This window comes from Bombus pyrosoma, linkage group LG3 (genome assembly GCF_014825855.1).
Source record: "Bombus pyrosoma isolate SC7728 linkage group LG3, ASM1482585v1, whole genome shotgun sequence".
NCBI classification, from domain to species: Eukaryota; Metazoa; Arthropoda; class Insecta; order Hymenoptera; family Apidae; genus Bombus; species Bombus pyrosoma.
The window spans coordinates 3846977-3871086 of record NC_057772.1 but is presented as its reverse complement, the minus strand read 5'-3'; the positions used below and the strand labels follow the sequence as shown (position 1 = coordinate 3871086).

The window sequence follows — 24110 nt, the reverse complement described above, 5'->3', positions numbered from 1 at the left end:
GGTTCTATCAACGACGTTATGAGAACTCTATGAGTAAAAATGGAATATCCTCTGCGAATAGTTAAAGTCATGTATGAGCGATTTATACGTGAGATTACATGAGTCGTATATTTGCTTTGTAGAAATGGCAAAATGTGATTTTGTAGGAAGAAATATACCTACAAGTTTGAATCGCGAGGGTAGAGAAACATAATTAACACTTATCCATGTTGCTACTTGGCGATAAATGTAAACTGTGCTTTACATTTTTATATCGCAGATAACTTTATTATTCATGAACAATGCAAAATATTTTTTTATTTTTGACAGGACAATGTATTAAGTTATATCAACGTTTCCTTTTTCGTTGTATCAGTTTTTTTATTATCGTACCAACTTGATGTCAAAGGATAAATTCAATTGGAAAAATAATATGCGGGAGTAACAGGTAATAAAAAATAATCAAAACATCTATCGGACTTTGATGTACAAAACGTGTGATTTTTAACGAATTCTGCTTCGCTGAACCTCAAAAGAGATGTACGTTTCTACACGTAAAACTAAAAAAGTTAAAGTTGTATAGGAAAGGAGAAAATTATACAGGAACGTAAAAATTGTTTATTTTAAAGGGACATATAAAACGATCTACCAAAAGATGGAAATATTTGAGGAAGAAAGATGGTTGAAAGAATTGATATCACCATCTTATCCAAATTTCTTTACAGAGATTCTCTATCGTCCCATCTTACGTTCTTCCCCTACTGAATAGACTGTCGTATTTTCATAATACAAACACGAAACAAAAACGGTGCACAACAACGATGACTGTAACGGGTTCATTGAGTCGGGCAAAATAGCGAAAGTCAAAGAGAAGAACAGCAGTCTAATCGACTACAGAGTCGCAGAGACAAGGGAGACGAAGCTGAGGCAAGAGTTGTTCGCCGCATTCGCGCCAGTTTAACTTTAGTTTCGCCCTCCCAGAACGGCGTAACTTCGTCGACGGTACCGTGAGCTATAGTCGATGAACTCGTCGGGCTGTCTGCGAAAAAGTTGCGTCTCTAACCAGTACTTTGCGTTTCAAGGCGACTCGAAATCCCTCCCCTCGTCTCGTTTCGTCTACCAGAGAAATTTGCCGCAGAGAATTCCCTCCGTCAAATAGAATTCACCATTTCTTCGATTTCAACCTACGTTCTCTTATCTGCCAGGAGTTATAAGGTTCCCTCAACTTGGATTAAAAGCTGGGCAGGTGTCGAGCAACACTCGACGCCTCGCAGTAATTTCCTTCGTCTTAAGGACGATCCCTATCTTCGTAAAAATATCCTGGAAAAAAGAGCCGGTAAAATTCCCAGCGAGGCTACATCTTTTATACAAATTACGTCGCATAAATTCTGCGTATATCTACGTATAAAAAGGACGCAGGCTTTAAAACATCAGTCATAATTAAAGCGAAAGAAAGAAAGAGAGAGAGAGAGAGAGAGAGAGGGAGGGAGGGAGAAGGAGAGAGAAAAAAACGTGCAGACCTTGCACTTTAAAAAATTCAACTTCTCTCTGCTTCTCCAGCGGATCGATCCTGCTCACGATATACTCCCGCGAATCTACCTATGGGCGTCAAAAATTCGCAAAATTTCTCTCACGCGGGCACCATCGTGTTCTTCAAGAAGAAAAAAGAACGAGAGAAAGAGGGAGAGAGAGAGAGAGAGATTAAAAAAAGGAGGAAAAAAAGAGGGTAAAAAACGGAAAGAAACCGCGGTCGACTTAATATAGTTGGGTACAAGGAATTCTTTGTTGGCTCGTCGGGCCGAACTTAATCTCCGACGCATACACCAAGCAGACGGGGAGAAAGAAACGAAATAAAAGGAGGCAGAGGTTCTATCGCGAGGACGAATCATACCTCGTGTTCCCACGGGACTACAGCAGCAGTATCGTTGCAGTCTCTGTTGGCTAGAGGGGAAGAAATTCCAGACGGGAAAACCCCGCGACGTGTCGTCGCGGTGGCAATGTCGGTGCAGATATCGATCGGTCCGGGCTAGTCGCAGCTTCTCTTTAAGTCATCTGGGCCCCAGGAACACCCACGCGTCCGCCCCTGATGCTCTGCTATCCTCCCTTTACCCCTCGTTTCCTCGTTCCACCCACGCAGCCTGCAGTTTCCATCCACCGAAGGCACCCCTCGTACCTCTCCTCTCTGTCTATCCTTTCGTATACCAACTCTCTTTTCTCACTTCGTTTCGCGTCGTCTTCACATTTTCGCTGTCGCTGGCTCTCTTCAAGGTTCCGACGTATCGACGCGGCCACCTCTTTTCATTCTTTCCAGCTTTCGATCTTCGAAACGTGTACTGGAATTGTGCCTTCAGACGACGTACGGATGCTTATCTTTTTATTCTTTTGTCGCTACTTGATATTTTTCTATTGGTTGGCTTGATATATGTGGGCCACACTTGTCCCATATACGTAGTACGATTTTTAGTTTAGCGAGAATACTACAAATTCGGATAGATTGTTAGAGAATTTCGTCGGTTTGTTGGACTGTTGGTATCGTTATACTCATTGTTGGTACAGTTATTCATGTTGTATGACGTTCGCAAGTGAAGAGTTCGAGGGAAAATAGTAGGAATTTTAAGCCTTCGAAAATGTTAGGATATAGTGACTCAGTTATTTTCGAGCGAAACTATTTGAAGATTATAGTCATTCGAAGGCGTCATGTGTGCAAATAAACGCAGTAGAGTGTCGATTATCCGAGGTGATATGGCCCGGGCTTATCTTGGATAATCGAAAACTCGGATAATACGGTAAGGTCGGTTAGTGTTTATAAATCGTACTATCATAGGAAACATATTGATAATGTAATGTTGTAGATGTATTTAGTTTTAATCAGTTATTTGATCGCTTGAAAGTTTGAGTAATTGCTTCCACTACTTCCGTATCTGACTGTTTACACTTTCGTACTCCTCTTGTTGAAATATCGAAAAAGATGAAGTTATGGTAAAGTACAAAAGGCCTGCGATAAGGAACTTCGGTTAAATGGCACTGCGATAATCGAGACTCCATCGCATAGCAAATGAAATATGCAACATTACAGTAGCTATTCTTAATTAGATTGGCATTCTAAGTGAATTTACTTATTCATAAAAGATGATGCTTCGATATTTTAAGTCGAGTTATATGGATAATACTTTCTGAAGAAGAATCGTTATTGATCTAGTCCCGCTCATGCACTTCTCTAATGTCAGGCTTTACAAGAAGAACCGCGTCACCTCGTAATTCAATTCATTGAATTCAGTTCTAGGTTTAGCATAACCCAGCAACTCTCAAAGTTTCACGACTCTCTTTGAACAAGGTGCACTAATAATCTTCCCGTAGTCAGATTGGATTATACTCGCTCATTAATCAGTTCCATATGAGAACTTACCATTTTGGGCCCCACACATAATCTAAAATTTCTTTTCGACTTTGTCAAATTCTCTTACTATTCGAGCCACTGGCGATTAAAGAATAAAGCTTCCAAGCTTTTGAAACTTGCGAACCTTTTTCCATACCGGACAATCGTCTATAGGAATAAAGATTAATTAAAATTTGAAATATGAAGTAAATTTAAAGTAAATAATTTTATTAAGTAAAATTCGTAATTAAAATTCAGAAAAATTGTGCCTACAGAAAATTTCTGTAGTTTTTTATATAAAAATTAAAATTATTTAAAACTGCAAAATATTCACTAAACTAAATGTAAATTAAGTTATCTTACGAAATAAAATTCTTAATTAAAATCAAGAAAAATTGTTTATTTTACGAACTCTGATAATTCTAAGAATTAAGAAACCGACCAACGAACTTGTATTTACTGCGCTCTTCGTCCATCAATTTTTTAAACCGATCATCGAATAGTAAATCGCCATCGTCGCCATCGCCAGGTCTCCTCTTTGTTAATTTTCCTTTTCATCTCTTCGGAACGTCTTAAGACGAAGATGTGTTATTCATATCAACCCCCTCCCACCCAGTTTCTCCCACGCACACAGCGAACTGGTCCTGTTTCTGTTGGTTGAATCATCATCCTAGACTTTCTTAAGCTCGCTTTCCGCTCTCGTAGAACCGTCCTCGCGCCTAGCTCCGCTTTGTCCCTTACTTTGCAGAGTTAAGTGCCACTTGTCGCGAGTATTTTCGATGTTCAGCCGGGAACTTGACACCGTTCCCTCGTCTGCACGCGTCCTCGCGAATTTTCCTTGGCTCGTTGTTCACCTAACGTCGCCGCATAGCTACAATGTTTCCTTCGTTTGCCTTTTGCAGTCGCCTGGACTTTTTATTGGAACTTCAGAGAATTCGAAGTGCGTGACTTATCCAACATCGTGCGATCTATGCGGTCCAACTTGATCCGCTGTAGCAGCATCTTATTCGGTGCAGCTGGAAATATAAAACTCGCAAACAAGGGCCAGAGTTCGCGAACGACTGCGATTGTACTTTGACGATGGTCTCAAGGTTTTCTCGGAAATTCTTTCTTCACCTGCCGCATGCTGAAAGTCTTCGAGCCCACCTAACCCAGATTCATATCCTCTCTGTTCTGTACCTACGTATTCACAAACACACGATCCTCGAGTAAACACGTCCATATACAGAAACTTCGCTTGCAAGTGTCTTACGATTTTCGAATTATTTTCTAAAAATAATTCACTGCGAATGATAATCTCGAGTATCGCAAATTTTGATCTACGTATCGTGACAAGTAGATTTTTTCTTTTCCTCTGTAAGATCTCCCGACGCTTGCATATCGATATAAAAGTAAGAAAGAACGAAAAGTAAGAAGGGCAGCTTTCCGTACAGCCGCATTCAGCGTTTTCGCATTTCCAGAAGCTTTCCTCGCGCCGCGTTTCTCGCAGAAAGCCACGAGTATCGATCTCGCAGCCTCGTATACGAAATCTCTCTCTCTTTCTCCCGCATGTTGATGTGCCTCGTTCATTATACTTGTTCCACGAAGGTAATGGAGGGAGGCTGAAATATCAGGAAGGGAGAAGAAAGGGTAGAAGAGTTGAGAACGCAGAACGGAAACGGCAGAGACTGCATTCGTCTCTGAACGCGCTTCAAGATAATGACAGAGGTCATCTCTGCGGGCTATCTCTCCTCCTCTCCTCTCTCTTCACTCTCACAAATGATAGATACCTTTTCCAACTACGATATTCCGAAGAAAGTTTATTCATTCGGTTCGATTCGAATAGAATGGAATATCAGATTTTTGCGACCGATGAAGACAAATTTGTTGAAATTCAAATAGAGAGTTTTTAATAGGATCGATGGAACTTGAAAAATGTTAATTTATGATCGATAAGTCAAGTGAAATTTTACTAGAATCGAGCGTTTTTTAAATTTTTGCTAGAATATTCGGATTGATACGCTGTGTCACACAAATAGTCACAACAATATGATAAGAAGGTAATAATTTGTTAAAATGTTGCATACAAGCAACGCAAAGGCTGAACGTGTCAAGAAAAATAAATTGCCTCACGATAATACCAACAATTGGATGTACGGCCGAGCCAACGATAATTTACTGCGGCCGTTGATTCGAAAAAGTATCGTAAAAATTGATAAACTTCTCAATAAAGCCTAAGAAGTTTGCCTATGGGTCTCAGGGGAGATCGAATCCCTTTAGGTTCAGAGTCGCCATTTGATTTGTCGACGATAAAAACGAGGAACGGTGGCAGGCCATCTGAAATGGCCTCTGGAATAATATATCCGAATGTAGAAGAGACACGGTAAAATTTGAACGATAAAACGGAGTCATTACTCAAAAGCTCTCGGCAAATTATGTCTCTTGAACTACAACCTTGATAGAGATATAAAAGCACGCTCAGTCACAAAAGCAATTCAGCTTTCTCTCTTCTACGAATTCCAAGAATTTTTATTTACCAGCGAATGAAAGGAAAAGCCAGTTAATTTAACCAACGTTTCACCACTGATTTCAATGGTTAGGTTTTATCAAAAGCGAAGCTTCTCATACGGACAAAAATTATTTTCCGACATCTTTCCAGATGGTGAAGAGAGAGAGAGAGAGAGAGACCTCTTTTCATCCTGTTTTTCCACTCACGCTCGACGAGAGAGACTATATAGTATTCTTTATACATAGCATTTCTCTTTTAATAGATGCATTTTCACACTGCCGAGTAGAATGTAGAGTTATTTTCACCAATAATTTCTGAATCGGTTTTCACGTAGAATACGAAATCGACGATATTTCACATATCAGTTTATAATTCATTTAATTTATAATTTCTTAATGCTTTAATAATTCGTTTATATCTTAATTTTCTTATGAAAATGACATTGATCAAAATTAGTGGATCATAACATGAACATAAATGAACAATACTATAAATCCACTAAGCGCGTTTGCTCAGAGTTACCGATATTCAGAACTTGGTTTTAATTTCCTCGGCGGAAATGCCGTAAAAATTCATCGAGCTTTTTAACTCGGACAATACACGTGGTCCAGTTGCATGGATGGAAAGAGACGAACCGCTTAACGCGAAACAGCCAAAACGAGGGACTTGGTGTTACCGTTATGAGGATTTATAACTGCGCCGATATTAAAACGCAAATGTAATTTACGAGCGAAGTCGCGCAGCTGGCGGCGATACCGAGGTGGACACGAGCCCGTATCAATCGTTTTCACGCGAAAAGGAGGAAATAAAGTGATCGTTCCCACGTGGATGACCGAGACGAAAATCCCTTCGTCGTCACCAGTAACCGGGTTAGATATCATGCTCGTCCGTGGAGTGGCCAGCTTTCGTTCCACGTCCGTGGATTTTTGTCCTTTTTCTTGCTGAAAATCGATACTCATTTTTTTTCTCCTCCCCTTTTTCGTTTCTTTCCACTTTTCTTTTCTTTCACTGTATATTAGTTTTCTTCTATTTTCTTGTTTTTCTTTCCTTTACCCTGCTCTTTTTCCCTTTTCCCTCTTTCCTCAGATTTCCTTCCACTTTTCTTCTTTTCTGTTCTTTTATTGGATTTTCTCTTTTCCGTCTCGTGTCTTTTGCTTCCTTTTTTTTCTTTTCTCAGATTTCCACCCTCCTTTCCTTTTCATTTATTTTATTTCCTGCCTCCTTTCTCTCGGTTTCTTCCCGCTTTCGCTTTTCTTCTTTTTTTCGTGTTTCTCAGATTTCCAGCCTTTTTGTCCTGTCCCTGGCTTCTTTTTTCTCGTATTAAGCTTCGATTCGGCTTGCTTGCTCCCGCTAAATCTTTTCACAAGCGTGAACGCATGTTTTCACGTACAGATCGGAACGGAACTACGCCATGCCGTGTTGAAAGATGAAATGTTTTTATACAGTAAACTTTAGCCACTGCAACGAAGTAGGTTTGTTTACGAGAATCTGGGGGGATAATAAAAACAAGCAGTCCCATTTCACAGACTGAAATTGGTTTTGAAATGTGGCAGCGGAAAAAACTTTCAGTCGAATATCGTATTTTCTCATCCAAATCAAACAAGTTTTTCCTATTTCCGATAGTTCTATGAATAATTGCTTCCACCATTCCCACCAGTGGGAATATCTCCACAATATATGTAGATCCTTTTAAAGAATACCTCGACCATTTCGTAAGATGCTTCTGTTTCTTGTATCCACGTCTACTAGCAATTACAAACTCAGACGAATTAGAAAATGACAAATTAATTCCAACTGAAACGATCTTAATCTTCGAAAAACTAAACTCTGTCTAACGATGATAACAAATTGGCGGAGCGACGAAAATGTCGTGGCTGTTCACGATTTATTAGCCGGGGTTAATAACTCTTTAGTGGAAAAATTTGAACCAGCAGAGGCTCCGATGATTCGGACAACGGGAATCAAACAGGGGATGATAAAATATTAACGTTTGTATGTACACTGTAATAGAAATGAATAATGGACGCATCGATCCTCGTTCAACGTTCGTCCACTGACTAACACTTCTACCGGTAAATCCCTGGAACACGCATCCAATGATATCGCCAGCACAATAGCGACTCTGTATTAATATCGTTCCACGGAATAAAAATTTCACCCCGATCCGCGATTATTCTCTCGACCGATTTCATTAAAAGGTTTAACCATATTCGGGGTCTCGCAGCTTTCCCGTGGATACGCCGTGCCGCGTTAATATACTCCATCGAGTCGTATTAAAAACAAAAACAGTGAAAGCCACGACAATATATCGGCGACGTGATAAAAATTCAATCGCCTCGTTCGTTTGTTCCCTACTTCGGTTATACGTCGAACGTTAAAGTCAATGACCGTTTTTTTTTTTTTTTTTTCGACGATTTCAAGAGCAATTTCGAAAGACATTAAAATGTTTTCCTTTCGACGTTCGACGTTTTATCCACTCGCTTCATATTTTTATACGCCACGCTCTCGTCTAAATAACTCTCAAAATTGTTTAATTGTTTGAACTTATTAACGGTGGCGTACGAATAAACTCGTCATTCGGATATATCTTCTGAAATATTTCGACTCTTGGAAATCGTACTAATCTACTTTACTCTTTATGAAGTCTTCGGATGCAAGCGCATATTTCATATTGCCTGACAACAACTGTTTGAACAACTACAGTAGGAAACTTTTGCCTTTGTCATATCGTACGTGTTGTATAAAACATTTTGAAATTTTATTCCCACTTTAACGAGACACGACCGCCATCCCTATATTGCTGAAATTCAAGATGAATTTGGAAATTACGAAACATTTATCGGAAACATATATTTAGTAAAATATCAGTACACGACATAAATAGCCATAGAACACAGCTGAAAATCTCGAAGTTTATTAATATGACGAATAATTGATTGTTTTTAATACTTTCGCGATGCACCGAATATTTTGTAATTCCTATATATATATGTAAATTTTGTAGAATTCAAACTACCCGCCAATCGACATATTTTATTTTTGTTTCCTTTTGCCGGCGGTCATTCGTTGATTAGAATAGATCACGAGAGAAGAACGGTAATTTAGGACTTGGAAAATCGTAAAATTTTTAGTAGATTTCTTATTAACTGCTATTATATTTAATTTAATTATTCCCAAAATAAACTCGATTTTCCAAAATTGATCGTCTGATTTACCCCAAGAATTTACGTTATTGCGTTATTTGTAATATCTTTAGATTTGTCTCAAACTTTATCAATCTGATTGTTGGATCTCGGATGGTGGAAATTTGACAACACACGTTGGAAAGTTAGAGGTTTTATTCGTAACGGGTAACTGCACGCTAGCACCGATTGTAGAATTCTCTGCTGGTCTGTCATGGAAAAGTGGTTCTCATAGCCTAGTGGTGAGGATGATTAATATGTTCAGGACAATGACCATAAGAAAGGTTCGAACTTCGGGATGATTCAGGAACGAGAAGCAGAGATTACGGTGTTTATTGCAGGATGAGTCTACGATATGTGTCGCAATATGAACAAGGAGTTGGTCATACAACATGATCATGACAACCGACTCTCATAATACAGCTGATAAAGTTTCAAAATATATTCGTAGAAACTGTCTACGAGCGACCAAATTCTTTCATCAACTTGTAACGCCTGATTATTAGCGTTGAACATCTTCAAAGACAAAGAAAAATGTTCAATTGTTACAGTAATACGGCTTAAGTAATCACAAATATCAAAGTAAAATACGATCCCTCATTGATAAAATCGATCGTCGATCGTTTCCCGACTTTCGACCAATGTTTGACGTAATTTCAAATCACATGATCGCAGCGCAATTTCACAAAAGCATCGCTAAGAAGCATCGAGGGAGCAGGAACACCAAAGAGGAAAAGTATGCAAGAGAAATATTTTATGTGTGTGTGTACGCGCGTGTATGTTATACGATAGGTCGATATCGATTTTCTGCACGGTTGGAAAACCATGTGTGTGGGTTCGCGTGCGCGGACGAATCTAATTTCCATGCGACGGGTCTGACCAACGCGCGACCGTGTTCGTCCTATTATGTTTGCGAATTATCTGTCCCGATAGCGTCACAATTTTCGGGTCGCCGTACAAGTCTCCGCGTATCGCTCCTTGCCGAGGGTTATCTCTATTTGCCCCGTTTGAACGCGTTTATCTCGAATCCCGTCGTCTGCAAGACCCTCTTCGCAATTTGCCAATTAACTTGATCGTACACGGATAAACCTTCCTTTGTGATATTTAACTAAACTCGTTGTATTTTCTCTGTTTCAGGTAAGTGTCCAATGGTTTAGAAGTAAGAATACGATTCGCCTGGTGTACCGTGAGTCACGCTATTCTTATGAGATTTATTAAGCAGCATTTTTCTCATTTCCAAGCACAGCGATCGCTGTGCTTGGAATTTGTAAAGCAATTAGAATCGTATACACAGTTGTTCCGTTAAAGGGACATGTTCCTTTTTTAAGAGGAAATGTATTAGACGGTTGTATATTAGCATAGTCGGTGGATATTTATACGGATGAAGAAGCATAGATAGTCGTAATTATTGTTAATTACCGATCGTTTGATAAGTAATTGTAGGTACGTGCCTGTAATTAAGCTTCGTAGAAGTGGAATTAATGTAATCCATCGAGAGTATCTAATCGTTCGGTTTTTGATAAAGTGAAACGTTAATCATATATTCTCGTATCATAGAATTAAAATTTTCTCAGAAAGCACGATTTGCATATTCCAATATTACGATTAGAAAATTTCCAGAAAGTAACGCGTATGATATGTATCGTGTATTAAAATTGCAAGGGCTGGATAATTCAGAAGTACCATAAAGAAAGTAACAGGAGTAAGCTACGAGAATCTTTCTATAGTAACTTGTGTAATGCGCTTGTGGGCGCTTTGTTCGTCCTTAACTTTGTCGTAAGCGGTTTCCTTCGCGTGCGATTTGAAATTGAAATTTTTTTCAGCGCCACTTACGCTTGCCAAGTAACGTATGCCTAGTAAATACAACGTTTAGAGCTTGCGATTAAAAGTTTTGCGGGGGAGGCATAATTGGATTTTAAATAGAATTTTACGGAGTGCAACTTTACGCTACATGATAAATATCTTGCTCGTAAATAAGATTTAAAAATGGTCATTGTTAGTCAGTAGATAGATAGGTAGTTTACTTGCTTAGCTTTGGTAGAATTGTAGTTTAATCATGGAATTGAATATAAAAGAAGTTATTATCGTGAACATTTTTCGATTCCGCTTTCTGTTTCAACAGAATTCTCATTATTTAAATGTATAATTAGCGTTCGATATTTCAAAAAAAATAAATTATATACATCCGCGAGTTTATTTATTTCAACGGGATAGCGTAAACGAATGAAATGGTCCGCAATTAATTACGACGAAATTACCACGGTTACTCGGAAAGACAATTATGTCCGCGCGAAAAGTCGAATCTCATAATAATCGACATTACGTTGGATTACTTAATTGGGAAACGCGCTCACGGTAATTACGAACTAGTTGCAGAGGGCTCTGTTCCTTCGTTGCACGTCTCGTCGATTAATAATTATAGAGCGTGCATTAATATTAGATTGCAACCCCGGTGAAACTTCAAAGACAGAGACGTGCACTTTGCGAGTGCTATAACGCTCGCACTTTCCGCGCGATATCGTCAAACAGAAACACTTAGCGCGAGAGACGAGGTACAAAACTTCATCCTTCGCGTCGCTATTGCCACGCTCTAGCAGAAATGTCAATTATTCTCAAATAGAATTTCCACCCTCCACGCGACAGATGCTTTTTCGTTGATTACTCGAATACTTTCCGAGTGAAAAATCTCTTACGCTTCTCCTCTCCTCTGTGTATTTACCAGCTCTCATGAGATATTTGTTCTTCTTTCAAAACTGGTTTATCTTAGGTGGAAGTTGTTCCAGAACTTAAACACGGATCATCTATGAAAAGGACATAATATTACACCAGCAACCTCTACCGTGTTAATAATTTTATTTTCAACGTCATTCTCAAATTAATCGTCGATAAAGTTTGAAATATAGATTAACGAGGGATTGAAATTCTGTCTGTTGGATTTTCAACGATTTGAATTAGTTGCCCATAAAACCTGCACCGAAAATCTCTGTGTTTGTTGAAACGAAAGTAAGTCTACGGTATAAACATTCAGAAACCTTAATCTACATTTTACATTTATTTACTATTTATGGTGGAAGACTCTCATTTGCATGTTTCGTATAATATATATAATTACCTCGCTATTATCTTGATCATATAAAAAACTACTGGCGAGTTAGTAGGAACAATCTCATCGTAGGAACTTAAAATTTCCTGAGAGCCATCTCCCAACTTGAATGATCTACATATGACGACGGTGAAATTTCACGAACTTGATTCTCTATACGGGAAAAATATAGAGTGTCTGTTAATTCGATTGGAGAATCGTTGTTAAACAATATCTGTAATACCCGTATCCAAGTTAATGCTTATTGATCGTTTATTATCGCAGTACAAGCGTGCAAGTTTAATTGACCTGGTTGGGGATATGAAGCGCGTATCGAGTGCTCGCGAATAAAAAGATCGGTCGATCGATTTTTAATTATCCCGACATAATTATCTCGTGCTCCACTCGTTGCGATTGCTCGAGAGATCGGCATACACGGTACCGAGAAGAACGCGATTTTTTAATGAGGAAAAGGATGGAATATCCTCCCCTGATGTTTCCATGAAAATTAACAATTCCATCATAATGTAACTACTCTGCAAAAGATAAACAGAGTAGAAGATTTACGATATTTCCGCGAATGTTTACATCGATATTTAGATTTCAATCTTTGTACCATCGGTAGGTCGATCAGGCTCGATTATTCGACGTTTGGTTCTCATAGAAATGTAAGTTTTCCAAATATCTCTGTTTATCTTCGAAAATTCTATTTTGTAGGATGGACATACCTCTTCTTAATTTCTCTTCTCGTTGTTCGAAGTTCCACAAGATTCTATAGAACTTTTCTTCGTTCTTCGGTCAACAATTTTCGCGTCTAAATTTATTCTCACGGAACAAATTATTAACCCTGTACAGGTGTATTAATTTGACAGTACATTCATACGTCTATAACAAGTTAATATTCCAAAAATGAGACTGGAAAATTGGAATCTGATAAGAAACTGATGGAAAAATAGGACTATGTGCGAATACTTGTTGTAGCTGCTGGTATCTGTTATCGAAAATCCCAGGACTGTCTGTCATTTCGAGAACACGATTCTCAAAGTGGTAAGACCAACGACCGTGTCACGATGCAACACCGGAAGCGTGATTACGCCGGTCAAGCTACGTACAACGATTCGAAACGCGTACAGAACCGTCAGGAGACTTTCGAGGAACGCCGTGAACTGTGTCACAGCGCGTTTGCCACCGATTGGATAATGAATCTCACGTGAGATCGCGAGCTGGCACGGCCAGAATCGTCACGGTAATGACAATGGATGATAACGATGACGCCGGACGAAGTTAGAGAGGTTATCGCGGAGAAGGCATTATTGTTTCATTGTGGCCACTTGAACGAGAATCGACCTTAATCGTCGGCCCTTAATTGCGATCCTGAAACAATCTAAAGTTGGATACACACGAAAAGTACTTATCATAATATCGACAGAAAACGTAAAGTCTCGCGACATGCAACTCTTCGATACTTTTAAAATCGTCTTTGAAATCTGGTGAACTTTAGAATCAGAAATTTTTGAAAGTTTCCTGCAAACTTTCCGATTTTTTTCGTTCATCGTTCTAATTGCGACAATTGGGCGGATCTTTACGTACTTTTTTATTTATTTAACGATATTTAGAATCTTGACGTTACGATCTTTAGCGTTAGAGGATTCCTCATTTTTGAAATTAAACAATTGGGAAATAGTAAGCGTAAGTAAAAAAATAATCGACAGATGTTAAAGGGAAATATTTAGAATGCACGTGATACGGAAAAGTAGGTAAAATATGGCAAGTAAAGTACTCGTGAGAGTATTTAAAGGTTGAAGCAAATGTCTATATTTTCATTTCTTTACGCGTAACTCATTGAAGTATGATCGCACGACGACGTGAATACGATTGGTAATGAGAGGAACGCGATCGAATCGAAAAATTATGTAAATAACGTAGCATAGAAAGCAATGCAAACACAGACATTACGCAAGCTAATAAATCGACGAAAAATCGAGACGTCCCCAAGGTTGCTTCCTCGCTGGTTCTTACGTGCGCTGGTTTCGCGGTCGAAGAATTTCGAGGCACGATTCTAGGTTGGTCGACCGGCTTTTCTCACAGAGAGACGCCCAGCCCAAAGGGACGCCCTGATGAACGGGTTTCTTCGTGTGGAACCGCTTAATTCCAGGGTCATGCCGATACCTGGAGCCCGTGTAGGGAACGCAGGTCAGATTCCGCGGGGAATCTCACGACGCTCACCAGACTGCCAACAGGGAATGTACGCCTGCCAAAAGAAACACGCAGGTAACGTAGGTACAAGGAACTGAAAAGAACAGCGACAATGATGAATGTCGTTGTTATTGTCGGATTAGAGCATGATTGTTTCGAAAGCAAAGAAAGATAGATCGATCAGTGAGAAAATGCGATTGAAAGGGGATTCCAATTAAATTAATTGATATTATCCGATTGGAAATTACGCTGGATTTCAGGATCCATCTATGAATAGTTGGTTTTGGAATAATACGATGGTTTTGTGTTTGATGAGTAATGGCCAGATTTGTTTGCGTTGGTATTATTGATAATTGTTTTGTTGAAGTTACATAACTGAAATCGAAAATGTTCTCTATACCTCTATCGTAAATATTATAATCAAACAGTTGAATCATTATGAAAGTATTTATTTATTTATTTTAGAAACGCGCGAGCAACAAAGTAAGCAATAATTTAGTTTAGTTTTGTCCTATGGTTCTTTTCTTCTAAAAACCACCTCGATTATCGGCGATAGTTATCTGCGGATTTTCGTATTTAAAGAACTTTCTATTCGAGTAGCTTCTAAAAATTCGTATATATAACTTTGTTACAAATTTTCGAGTAGGAAATTGAATCCATGATACTTTTGGAGGAATAGAAAGTTTCAGGTACGAACGAGTACTTTCCTAACACAAATCCAAGGATGATGGAGCTATAAAAGGAGGTCGAAAGCCAGGAAACTACGCTATGATGTCCTGATTCCTGTTCGAATACTATTTATGCATTCTCCAATCGAATCTGCGAACGAGAAATAATTTATTTCCTTCGCGACGTTATGTTCCTCCACACAATGTTCCTTGATACGCGTTATTGTGCTCCTGTTTCAACGTACCTCTAACCGCATTGATGTCCCCTTATCTTTGCTTATATTGTTCCTGTTCTGCAGGATCTCTTGATGTTTGCATGTCGATATTCCGTGTTCCATTTGCTACTAAACTAATCTTTTGGTTGCTTGAACACGATTCTTCTTGGTGTCTGACAACGTTGCCCTGTTCAGTGCAGAAAAATAGTATAATTAAACCTATTCTCTCCTCGCCTCTCCCAAAATAATTCGATAAACAGACGATGGCGTCTGGAAAAAATCGTTCACGAGATCGAAGCTTAAACAATCGAGTGGGATCGCATGAAATGAGAAATTGTATTGGATCTGAAATCTGAACTTGTAATTTCTCCTAAAAATTGCACTAATTTATCGAAACTTCAATATTGGCCAATTTATATTATCTCGCATACAGTAAATTATATATTTTTTAACGTAATTTACATTTGGATTTCTTTGATCCAAGTCCGTGAAGCGATACCTTAGTTGCCAATAATTCTAACGCGAAGGTTAATAACAAAATTGCATTGCCAGAAGAATTGCAGAATGTCCTATGTAATAGCGATTCGAGAAAACATTCTTCTGTGTTTCGTTGAATTCGCCCGAGGTGGACAAATGGTGTCCATTGGCGTTTGCGAGAAAGAAACGCGCATCGTTTGATTCAAAGCGATCCTCGAAAGTAGAAAGGAGGGCTCCATTGTGGCGCAGACTCCAGCAATACCTTTCCGTTCCTCCGGTCGACCTACTATTATCTAGACTTGGTGGCGGCAGGTTATAAGCCCGAAATAGCCTAGGCAGGTCCGCTAATAAATGGTATTCGTCGAGACCGAGCGGCAAACTTGAAGACGCGACTTGACGTTCGCTCTGCTCTGAAAATAATACGTCGCCATCGTTCTCTGTCGCGTTCCAGCCTGTAGAACGTTCGAAACCGTTACTTGTTACGGTGCCGAGAGAAATTGTTCCTCGGTCGTTTGTTTTCAATGATTTTCTGGTAATTAATTATCTTTGAATGCGTTCATTACTTGTTTGCCAGTAATCGTGTTGCAATGTATACGATTCTGTAGTGAAGACTGTATTTTGGGAAGAGCGTATTCTATCTCATAGGAATATTTTCTATTGCAAAACGACTTTTTACGATAATTAATCATAGTCGAACGAGTTTATCTCGCGACGAATGTCATGTCACGAAATGTACGATATTTTATGTGAGATTATGTACTTAGAAAAGAACATGTTCTATTTTATAGGAATATTAATTATCGATATTAGGACGATTATTATGATAATTAATTATAGCGGAGTGCACGTATTTCGCGAATGATCATGTTACAAAGCATACGATTCTGGTTGGATAAAGAACAAAAATTCGATTCGACGATTCCATCCATGCACTTTACTCTCCGATAACAATTGCGTTACAAACAGTTAATTTCTCGAGAAAGCAAACGCAGTTTCAGCTGCAAATCACATTATCAATCCATCAAAGTCAGTTTGTTCATGAAAAACGATTGACTTAAGAGAAACGTTTTCCGACTCCAACCAACATAGAAGCTCCATTAGTTAAAAGAGCTTCATTTTCGTGATAATCGATACTGTTTTATCCTCATTCAAGGGGGGAAAATGGATCGATTCTGTGTTTCTTTCAGCTGTTCGCATCTGCCAGTCAGAAACCAGTTACGGCGAGCATACCATGTCAGACGAGAAATGAAACAGAGACGAATTTTGTAGAATTCTATGGACCAAAAAAGGGGAAAGAGGACACGTTGTTTTTAAAATGGGGGTTTGTACGTTGAGAGCTTCCTCTGTTTCGACAGTGGCAGTTTCGCTCTTGATTTAGAAACGTCGTTGGATATTCTTGATCGTTTTTCATCTTCGAAATGGATCCGATCGTAAAGTATCTTTGGGTCAGTGTGCTTCTTTAATCGACTTTTCTTTTCTATCCGAGTTTCGATTTTTTAATAACCTCTCTTATCTTCTCTTCTTTCACGGTGATTTATATAGACAGTAGTGAGTTTTTAGGCCAGATTTACAGATAAAGTGAATTTTTCAAAGCAATTGAAAACATTCCAGTTGTTTGCTGATCGAAACGAGTTCTATTTAAAAAAGATAGATAAACAAATGAAATTAAATGAAGTAATAAAATATTCCGTTAATAGATTGTGTAATTGTGAAAGCTTGTATCATTGTGAAAATAATTAAATAACGTCAATCTTTATTAAAGTGTTAAAGTAGAGCGAGAAGAATTAATGATCTTCTATTACATAAATTCTCAACAAGTTTTAATAAGTAGGATTCTACTGTAAACTTTCTTATCTTAAAGAATATCAAATCTTCCTTAAAATCAAGCAAATATTTCTATCACTTGTTAATGGCGCCTTATTTCTAACTCACGTGATTTATAAATCATAAACTTTCTATAACGTCTTGTTCGTATAAATGCTCGTGTTCATAGAAGCGGAATAAAATCATGTTACACATTATCAAGAAGTTATGTGTGGTACATATATTTCATTTTTAAAAAACGATCGAAATCCGTCCGTACAGAGGGAAGCGCAAAATTTACAAAATCCGTGCGAGTCTATTATAGCGATCGTTCCATAATTATGTTTGTATAACGCGAAATTACAGTCTCGTTCTTACTTGCTCGCGCTTTCACGAAGCAGGCGCGTAATTCGATTTAGTATTTAGACAATTAGGAAAAGCGACACCTCGGAAAAAGTCGAGACGCGTAATTTTGTATCGAGCCACTTAGAGAAAAAGGATACGGCGACGATGAGAAACGTTGCATAGCAGAAGTTACTCAACGTCGCATAATTACCAGCATTTTATTACACGGTGTTTCGCGAAACGAGGGAGAAAGCTACGCCAGATTCGCGGCTTCGTAATTTGCGATAATTACTTGGCAATTTGAAGTAGGTAATTGCGAGAGTGGCTCGCGCGACGCTCATGGGAGGAACGGGAATATCGAGGAAAATTCAATGTATCGTGCCGCAGCATGGAAAAAGGATTTAAAATTCGATGCATTGGGTGAAATTCAATGCTTTTAGAAATAAAATCATTCGCGAACAAAATTAAAATTCTAATAGCTAAAGATTTTACGTTGATTGTTAAGACATTTGAAAACCAAGTAGGTTATTTTGGGATGTTTCGAAATAATATAAATAATATAAATTTCCAAATTTTCTCAACGAATCAAATTTTTTATCTGAAATCTCTATTACGTTATTAAGAATATTTGAAATTTTATTCGATAAAACTGAAGATTCGTATCCGAGAAATTCAGCGGTGAAAATTTCGCAGTTTCCTGTGCGAACGTTAATATAAAATATTCTTCCATTTCCTCGAATCCAAATTTCAAATATCAAATCCAATCTTCGGATTCAATTTAAATCAAAATTCTTCCATACTGTACCTACTAAATTCTCCTGGAAATTTTATCAGCGCTTTGTAGGTGATATTTCGTGAACACCTGGTAGACAGCTAGTTACCAGTTCTCACAACAATCGAGCGGACGCTAATACTCGTACATCTAGATTTGTACACACTACACGCGGAAGACAAGCCAGGATTAGCCGAGACCTCGGCCGACTCAAAGGTTCATTGATAAAGGCGTGTTTCGTGTAGGTAAGCGGCGTTTCTCTTATCTGTGCTAACGACGAGAGAGATGAGAGGGAAGTGGAGACGCGGTCACGGACGAAGTGGAACATGGAATTGAAAATCGTTGGGCTGTCGAGTCGTCTCTGATAAGGACACACCGTGGCCCTGTGCCAAAAACGACGTCGTATTTCGCGCGAAATACCCCGATCGAGCTGATAGACGAGGATTCTTGCAAATTAGTCTAACGTTGATTTTCCACTTTTGTCTTGCCCATTCGAGTAGATTCTTAGGTGCAAATATATTGGCTTTGATATATCGGTGATTGGAAAAATTCTGTGTAAATTTGATTTTCTTGGAACTTAACATACAGTAAAATTTGAAATATACAAGATATCAAAGATATGGAGAGTCAAGGAAAAGACCGTATAATTTTCTATAAGTTTGACTTTTAAATGTAAAGAGATTTAGAACGTTAAACATTTGGAGTACGAGGAAAGATCAAACGTTTCACGAGTAGAATGTAAATTCGTATTTGTATGAGTAGAAATATTTGAAGAAATGGAACCTAAACGGAAGCATGTTCGTTTCAGCGGAAAAATTTGTGTGACAGATAAATATATATCGTAAATATCCACGATATATTCGTAAGCTATAGGGAATATTATTAAGCGCAATTTTTAAGCAATTTTTGAGTTTTTTTTTTTAGATTCTGCATTCTGAAATCAATTCTCTTAGCAAGCTGGCCATCCTTAAGAATTCTCTAAACATACAGACATTCCTAATCGCGTTAGTTTATTACTTCAAAGCACGTACATTCCACGAATCCGTGTTTTTCGTTACTCAGTTCCTTCACGTACAAATTGCGTAACTTTAAACCAACCAAAATTTTCTTCATTAAAAACTGGAACGAATAAAAATAAAGAAGAAACATTTTATAAAACTCCGTCAGGACAGTTGTACAATTCGGCCGTATGTTGAACGAAGGATATCCATCAACGAATCATAACCCGGACAATTCGCCAAATCTGCGTAATCCGAACGGGCTTGTTAAATTAAATTCAGTTCGGTTGTGACGTTAACCGTGGCCCACTGAATTTTTTCGTTAACGATTGGCCAACTTCTTGTTGCGAGCCTCTAACAAACGACACCATAAAACTCTAACCACGCGGTTATGAGCGTATTCTCGCGCAAACCGATACGCCGTTTGGCCGAATGCCAGCGAGAATGACTCTGCAACACCATGCTGAGAATGTGTTTGCGGTTGAACGGTCCCGTTTCGTGAAAAAATGTTCCTCTCCGACGAGATTCGATGGATGTTCTCGTCGATGCAACTTCGAAGAGTTCTCTTGATCACTCGATTGTTAATCACATCTTCCTATCGTTATTATCTAATTTCTAAAAAGATTTCTAAAAAGATCCGTTCCAAAGATTATTAAGAAGTGCGCGCGTCTTGGAAAAATCGCAGAATATAGTGAAATTGCCTTTCAGACGTCTTTTCGCAATGATTCGTCATCTCTAATAAATTTCTACGACATCTCGATATCAAAAGCTACACTCGCGATAATCAAAAATACAGTAGAAAAGCTTATCGATCGTTTGGTATACTCTTTAATCTTAGCAACTGAAGGTTCGATGGTTGAAACGATTTCTCGAATGGAAAACGCTTGTTTACTCTACCGAGGAAGCCTCGAGAATCGTGTTTTCGCCGACTGTCGCTACTTTTTGCCGTTTACAGATAACGTCCGCGTTCCTCGTTGGCAATATATATACATGGACCGATCGGTGGCCCGTAAACACGAAGAAAAATGTGGTTGCCTGTATTGGTCGGCTGTCTCGAAAGACTTTCGCGGACGTTGTGAAACAGGCAGAAATAGCCTGGCTATTCCTGTTCCTGGGAAGTTGAGCTCGAGGAGGACTCGTTTCGACTACCAGAGTCGTTGGATTCGCGCCAAATTGAGTTTTCCAGCGGCCACCAAGGAACGAGCAAACTCTCTCACACTCTCTATACTCTCTATACAAACTTGCGTGTAAGTGTGAAACACGCGCTCACGCTAGAGTCTCGGGTCATTAGGATCACGATAATTAAGGTTATCAGCTGCGACGGGTTATTCACTCGACGAGTTCTGTCTTTCACTTCTCCGTATTCTCCGCCGACACTTTTCACCAGAGAGTTGCTTCTTTGTTGGCCGATTTGTATGTCGCTCGTTCAAAGATTTTCAAAGGAATCTCTTTGAGGTTTCAGTTGGATGGAAGGGAATTCGAATATGCTCGGATGTAGGCTGGAAACGATGAGAAGATGCAGCAGAGATAGTCGAACATTATTTGGAGCACTGTGGCTGGAAACTGCGTGGGATATACGCGAAGGTCTGTGAAATCGATAGAACGTGGAGACGGTGTTCTGAATTACGAGGAAACCTGGCGAAGAATATAGGAAATTTCAAAGACGATGGCTGGACCTTTGAGCGTTTCGCATATATTGCACCGTATGAGCAGATGCTTTTGACAAATGTATCGCGACGCGAGGCATGAAGATATTGAATCATCCGAAATTGTGTACATCGTGCGTTTAACGAGGAGACATTTCATAGAAATTTCATTATCGGATGAACCGGGACAAAATTCAAGGATTAATGCATCGATTACTTATATAAAAAGGTACGAATATAATACAAGAAAAAGGAGAAGAATTCGAAGATATAAATATCATACCAGGAGCAATCGTAAACTTATGGAAATAAGTAATTGGTTTTCTTTTTTTTTTTTTGAGTGACGAACGTTAATCGCGTACTTACGTAACGAAGTTAAAGAATTAACAAAAAAATGGCATTAATCAGTTTGACTTCCAAGGAGCTAGAGTATTCTTGCTCTGCTCGTTGATTATCAAAAGACCAGAGGAAACAGATAATCAAATGAGTCGAATTTACGCTGTGATCGATCGGATGAGGCAGAGAAAGGCGTAGGAAAATTGCTTGGAGACGTCAAAGGGAATTAATCGTCATGAGGAGGGTTCTGGTTGGCCGTCAGAACGAAAACAATCGTTGGAACATGTGGCGGACAGTTTAAGTTCTCGGGCAGCTGTGCACGTCTGTCTCCTCGAACTGTCCCACGAAGGGACGCGTTGGCTTTTTATCTTCCCTTCGGTTCGATGCAGCTACGTAACATCTGGCACAGACGTGTACCAATTTCAAAGTTTCCCGCCGGATCGGCGTCTCCTTTCAGCCAGGATATTGTTTTCCAGGCCGGATACTCTTCCAGATTTTGATTCGGACGATGCTAGACGCCTCCTCCGATCTTTCCACCGTTTTCGTTCTAATAAATTTCGAACTTTCGACGAGTTCCAATTCTCTTCCATATCGGTGTCAGCTTTCAGCGATTTTATCTGTAAAAGTTACGAATCGTTTTACGAAGCTCTTCCTGTACCAAGTATGTGATATTGATTGATTCGATACACGGCGCGCCTGATCTTTTTCTATAGAATTTTCGAACGATTTAGTCGTTCGAATTCTTTGTATCTATCGAAGGTTCTTTTCCTCGTCTAAGATACATTTGTTGTTCTTTACATTTAACCTTCCGAATACGAGAGAATAAATTTCCACTCATCCGTGAGAAAGATCGTCCATCAATTCTTCAGAAATCCAGGTAGCCAAGAATCACCGGGAAAAAACCCATATCTGCCCGTCTCGAATAGCAGACAAAGCCATAATCGCATATTCGAAAGAGAAGCATTCAATGGAATTGCTGAAGCAGTCGCCACTTTCAGACAGCGAGGAGCATCCTTGAAAGCAAGGGACTTGATCGCGGTGGCGACAAGAAAGGGAGAATTTTGATCGCCGTCTAAACCGACAATTTGTACACTCGCCGCGCGAGTACTTCCTCGCCGACTGCTAACACGCCCTTTTTGTCTCATACAGGCTCGTTCCGTCACGCCACGTGCACGCCATAAGCGTACCTTATTAGCTTGGCAGGCAACACGCATGTGCGATGAGCTTCGCGTCCCTAACACCGCCAATCGGAAGCCACCGTGGCTCCGCGGATGAATTATTCAAACGCGGCGCGGCGGCTTCCCCGCCGAATAAAACTGGCAAGAAAACGCGAGAAACCTAACGATCACGTGCAACTGGACGTTGAGAATGAATCTTGAATTCTTTGCGACGATTGTCAGTGTAGCTTTGGAATATAGGGTACGGTATGCCGATGAATAGATCGTGGAAAGTGGGCCATCAAATGATTCAGGGTCACGCTGGTGTGATGGTAGAGATTGGGTGGAGGTTGTCTGCTTCTTTTTCTTTCTTTCTTTCTTAACATTTTCCTTTTCTTTTTCTTTTTCTTTTTTTTTTTTTTTTTTGAGAATTAAATTTTCTGAAAAAATCTGGGTAACTGATGGACATAGAAGAAGTTTGGAATGTTCGAAATGTATCACAGGTGTCGGGAGATAGTAAATAATGCGTGCACTGGTTACAGATTACAGCGAATGCTATTGCTATGACATAGCACGTCAGATAGTTATAAATTGCTCTTTGGAAATGCGAGAAATCTAGAAGTAGTATCGAAATTTATCTTGGTACAAGACGTAAGGATTTGCTTAAAAGGGGTTATCAGTCGTAAAATTCGAGAAGTGAATATTTCACAACACTGTGAAGCTTCAAAGTTCTCCATCACCGATTTTATGCAACTTTGATCGCCTAGTAGCGCAGCTAACAGGAAAGTTTGATAGCGGTTATAAAGCAGTAAGGGATCTGGGACGCTGAGCTTAAAATTCAAAATCTAGATTTTAGGGTAAAAGGAATTTTCTGCTGGTAAAATCTAATTTTAAACGAGCAGGGGAAGTGGACTTTGTAGATCGTGACGGTGATTCGTGGATGAAAAAATGGGCGCGAGGAAGCTCGTCCGGTGCACGAAAAGAGAGGCACGCGATAGAAACGTGAGAAACGGAGGGGCACGAAGGTTTTCTCTAGCTCTTTCTTCGGACTTTCTTCGTTGCTTTCCTTTTTGCACGGCCCACCCACCCAGTTTTCCAAGAAACAAATGAATTTAATTCATGCGTGGCTGGTCAGTTTCGAACGAGATTGCCCCGATACTGGCCTTCTTCCTATTCGACTCGACCGAGAGAGCTACTTCTTCTTCGATGGCTATTTCGTTGTATGTTAGAATGATAATTTCTTCATTTTTTTAGCGTCTAACGTTCCACTACCTCTTACACGAAAATCTTCATGTTGCGTTAAGAAAATATCTGGAAGTTATATTTTGAAAATTAACCCTTTCTTGGGATCAAAGCTTGTCCCTTTGGAATAGTCTGATATAATTTTTAC

General features: G+C 39.2%; 1 protein-coding gene and 1 long non-coding RNA gene across 2 annotated transcripts in view; one reads left to right on the top strand and one right to left on the bottom strand.

The window, feature by feature from the left end:
- Nucleotides 1-24110, top strand: part of LOC122577977 — a 351338-nt gene that overhangs the window by 180146 nt on the left and 147082 nt on the right. The window lies entirely within an intron of this gene.
- LOC122577988 lies at nt 8721-13241 on the bottom strand. The gene is made up of 3 exons (XR_006320460.1): nt 12836-13241; nt 12138-12281; nt 8721-11826 (listed from the first exon to the last, which is right to left on the bottom strand). It is a non-coding gene; the product is annotated as an uncharacterized LOC122577988 (long non-coding RNA).